Below are 5,573 nucleotides of genomic sequence, written 5' to 3' on the forward strand. Positions count from 1 at the left end.
AACAGATTTATTTAGAATTAACATACATTTTAGATATTCAAAGTTTGACTTTATATAAAAATTGTTGTAATTAATGTACTTTGATTATTTTGGCAAATAATTTCATCTTTATATTTAATTACCTCGTGATTATTTACAGGATCTTTTACTTTCGGTTTTCTTCCCATCTGGATCTAAGATCTAGAGTATATTATATGAGAAGTAATTTTAATTCTAATATAAATTAAATTTGATAGTAACTATTTGCATTAATATCGGTGATAAATTTTACAATGCTTTATGAAATAACGGAAAAAATATAAAAAAAAGTGGGCCAACTGCAAATAGCTTACCTTTTTTCACCTAACCTGATACTGGTATCAAAAATTTTTATTAAATTAAAAAATATATATTTTTATTAAATTTAGATTTTTAATTTATTTATTCTTTTTATTGAATTAGGAGTTTTTATCTAATTTTAGATTCTGAGCGGAGCGATGAATGTATTGATTTTACAACGATGTGTTTTTTTATTTATTCATTTTTTTTGTGTCTGTGTACACTATAACTTGTCGAAATAATGCTTCGATTTTCAACTTCAGTAACTTTTCCGGTTGGAAAGCAAATCTAGTTGATGCATTGTGGAAGTCATTTTTTGAAATTCCCAATAGTTTTCAAAAGCATTGGGAAAAATCAAAACAAAAAATTAAGGAAAAAATGGGAATTTTTACACAAAATACATTTTTGAAAAAATAAATTTTAGATATTGGTGTAACTTTAAAACAAATTACCGGGCATTTTTTATACATAATAAAATTTTCAAAAAATTTCAAACCTTTTAAAGTTATTTATGAACATTTGAAAATTTCAATTATTTTTTTTTTTTTTTTTAATGATAATACAATTTTATTCGTTGGGTAAAAAAGCTACAAAATTTAATACAAGGCTTCTAATATATTGTCACAATAGTAGTTAAAAAGTATAAAAAATACAAAGTCACAATTTTTGATTCTGAACGGAGTGATGAATGTATTGATCTTACAATGATGTGTGTGTGTTTTTTTTTTGTTTCTGTGTACAGCATAACTAGTCGAAGTAATGATTTAATTTCAATATTTAAATAATATAATATATCCTAGACTGACAAATCATCTCTGTTTAGAATCGTTTTTCGTATACAATGATGCCTACCATTGCATTCAAATTTAACCTACCCTAGTCAGAGGTCCACGGTCCACCCCACCCCAGAGTACAGCAGAGCGGTACTCACTTACCCGCTTTTTTTTAATAAGCATTGAATGTTTTTTTTTTTTGGTAGTGATTTATCATTGCTTTAAAATATATTATAATAATACATCAGTGGTTAGCTCCGAATTGAGCGAAGCGAGACGAGTGTCCAACACCCCAGTCATTGTATCCGGTCAGTACATTTTTTCTTATTATTTTTAAATTATGATTTATCATCACAATCCACAGTATGATTACTAATCGTTTACTCACGGTTTTTTTCTCTTTTGCAAAAAAAAACCATCATTTTTAAAATTTTTTAGTTAATATACATTATTATTTATTATAGTTTATAAGTTATATGCGTTTGTAACGTACCTGTACATTCCAGGTTCATATTTCAATAACATGCATGATATTATTAATATTATAACTAGAGGTAGGTACTGCATTTATCATTTACGTTTATTACAGGGAATTATAATATCAGATATACCTATAAAGTTACAAATTAAATAAATAAAATATAAACATTATACCTAATAGAAGTAATATACTTGAAGCTCGGCTGTCAGACAAACGTTTAAATCGTACCTAACTATTTAAATTAATTATGTGTGTTTATTTACCGCTTGGACCAGTGCAAGTCATTTTTGTGTAAGAAATTATAATTAGCTGTATACAGTTATGATTATTATCTCACATTTTTGACATACTTTGTTTCTTATATTATATATACCATATAGTTGATGATTCAGTCGTAGCAATTAATATTGTCATAAATCATAATAGTCGTATATTTTCTAGAAATGTTCACTCACTTTTCAGCATTATAATTGTCTTATATCCACACTTAAAAATTCCAAAACTATTAATTAACTGGCTTAAGTTTATTCTCAAGAATATCGATAAAAATTACTTCAATATTTCCTTCAACCTTAGGGTATTGGTTATTAATTGTTTTTAGATAGAATTAAAAGTATATTTGATACAATAGTATAATAGTATTATTGAAACTATACAAAATTAAAAAGCATCTAAACAACAATAATTAATAATCATGGAAACCTTATTCTAAATTCCAACCGTTTTTTAACCTGCGTACGGCAATCGTACCCCAACACCCCAACAGAAGAGATATAGGTACGATATTATATTATGTAGCTACCTAAAAATATGACTATAGCGGGACGGCAGTATTTAATTACTAATTATGGTTAAATAATAATTTTATTATTTAAATCAGCACATTTGCTTCATTGGACTGGCTTATATTAATAAATTATTTAATATTTTTCTAAAACGTATAATTCATACTAAACTATTTGTTTCATAAAATATTTATAAATTTATTATAACTGTCTTTAACATGAGGTGAATGCAGGAGTTCGTGTGGTATACTGTGTAGTTTACAAAATGTAATATAACACATTAATGATATATAGGTAGTGGTTTTCGATTTTTAGAGACAAAAAATACAAAATAAAATAAAATACCCGACAAATATATTTTTATGAAAAGTATTTAAATGAAGCAAACTTATTGTTAATAATATAGGTACTTATATAGGTATTATGTTTTGCATGATATCTATCGACCAACTTTGTGCAAACACGTTTTATATCAACAATTTATAAATAGAACAGAGCATGAAAATATCACTATAGCGCTATATGTAGTACGTGGTATCCTGGTATAACATTATATTATAGTCTTCAGCGTTATATGATGACACCTGCAATGACACATCGATCGATGATATACTATGTATTATACAAGCTGTCTAGGTATTATATTATTATATAGGTAGTGTATATAAAATTGAATGTATGAATGTATATAAATAATAAAATGCGTTGCACGCGTTCCGTTCTAGTAGTTCAAGAAAAATGCTCGTAGGTACATATTATAATGTATAATCTATTATAATATTATAGAGGTAGTATATATTATTATTTTGGTCTAAGAAAAAGTTATCTGTTATATATATACGTTTTAATATGTATACTGTATAGGTGCGCATTGTACATATTATGGTACACTATATATTATAGCCATAGCTTCTAGTGTGCGGTTTTTTTTTATTTTAAAAACGGTTATTGTTTATCCTCTATACTGAAAATTTTAAACTAATGACCGTTATTGTTTGTCACCACATAAGGCGTTCGAGTAAAAGATGCATAAAATTATCCAGAACCATACCCTTCAGTAGCTATAATAGTGTCATGAAGCTAAGTTAAAAAAGCAGAGCGCGCACTATAGTTATACTCGTACAGAGTGTAATAGAAAGAGTGTAACATAATTTGTTTTTATTTTTCAAGTCTTTCTGTTGCATTTTGTATGCATGAAGCAGAATGCACCCATTACAATTTTCAACATTGTGAACTACAATTTTTCTTTAAGTTTAGTGGTTCATAACAATGGAAAAATTTGTTAATTTACGTTATCTATACATTTTCGCAGTAAAGTATATTGATAGATAAGGGAATAACACAATAATTTTTAACATCAGTATAGACACTGGTTAAAATGGCCTGACTGACGTAAACAAAAATGTATTGTTGAAAATTATTTTTTCCAAATAAAACATGATTCAGTTTTTTTCCCTCAGTGCTATTGTCTTGACAGCTGATATAGAGGCAGTGAAGGCACAAGGCAAGTGACGGAAGTTGACTTAATTTCGGTGGATTACCTGAAAATCAAGACAAAATAGGTACATGGGAGATAGGTATGTACTATGTAGACTTGTGATGTGTCTTGAAATATGTCTTATACATCATAAATAATGTTACTACCTAATATATTTTATACTGTAGGGCTGACATATTTTAATTTACTTAAACCGGGAAAACATTTTTTATACAATTTTTATGGGAAAAATCGTAGATATTTATCATTTATCAGTCTCATTCAATATTCTGTTGCAACTAGAATATATACATAACACACAAAATGGTCAACACTCTACTAAACCTGCTGTGCTAGATAGCAAATATGTTTGTTTGGCAAAAACTAACTCACCGTTACAAATCGGAATGAGTATAACTAACGAAATAATCAATTAACGATAAGTAAAAACAAAAATTGGAAAAAGGGAACAGAAAAACAATTAATGTATTCATCAATAATAATTGTTGTCATCAAGCTAAGAAAATAATTTTAAAATAAATTTCATCAATCAATCAAATAATTATCTTGATTATTTTATCAATTATTAAGATAATGTTGTTTTTTTACTATAAGTGATAAGCGACATACAATAGTTACCTTAAATTACCAAAGTTTGATACAATTCCGAAATACTTTATTCAGACATTGGTATGCTATATTTTCAAAACTGGGAAGTATGTCAACCCTAACTATTTGACATAAAATGTTTAGATGTTGGTTATTCGGTTATTAGAATAGATTCTGTTTATCGTTAAATTAATGAGTGAATTAGTGAGCACATCAAATTCGTAATACAATGAACTAATAAGCCAGCCATTATTATTGAGTGATTAAAAAAGTAACATCTTTAATCTTTTGCTAAGCGATTAACTAATTTGATGAGCGATGACTAATAAAAATATTTTATGCAACAACCAATCATAAAATCAATAAAAAAATTAATCAATATTGTGTTATCTAGCCCTAAAGTTATTAATATTGATATTAAAATAATATTTTATGCTCGAAAAAGGGAATAAATCCTTATACATTTTTAACTAATTAATTTGTATATATTGTGTTGAATGACTTCTTTATTAACTTCGTTTTTATATTTGATCAGCACGTTTTTACGTGGTGAAGTGTATCTGTCAAGATATATATTATAATAATAGCGAACATGACATTTGGTGTGAAAAAAAAAGTGGGTCAAAAGTCTTTGGCTGTTGTCCAAGACGTTTTGCACATTTCATCTTTCTACACCTTTGGTGTTTCAAATATACCTATATGCGCTTATATACAATATACTTTAAAAAACTATAGATACATTTGTATATTACGTAAATAAATATATGGAATATAGATATTATAATATATAATGTAGAGTGTTTTTTCTTTCAATCTATATCGTTATTATGTGTGGTATCTATTATAGATATAGCTTCATTTTTTTCTCTCTTCGAAACGTTTAGTTTTTAATTAAAATTTTTTAAAGGGAACGAACGTGGACGGAAAGAATAAAAACAAAAAAACTGCAGCCTACGTTTAAAAGGCATACTCGAGCTATATACACTTTCTATGTGACCGGCCAATCGGACACGTACGAAATCGGATACGGCCGATGACAATCGGAAATCTTCATCTCCCGCGCATAACGACTGCTGAAACATTCTATTGCACGCGCGGTAGTGACGGCGGCAAACAAAACGCATAAAAAC

The sequence above is a fragment of the Diuraphis noxia genome, unplaced genomic scaffold (genome assembly GCF_037042655.1).
Source record: "Diuraphis noxia isolate RWA-SAM2 unplaced genomic scaffold, SU_Dnox_SAM2 contig0002, whole genome shotgun sequence".
In the NCBI taxonomy this organism is placed as follows: domain Eukaryota; kingdom Metazoa; phylum Arthropoda; class Insecta; order Hemiptera; family Aphididae; genus Diuraphis; species Diuraphis noxia.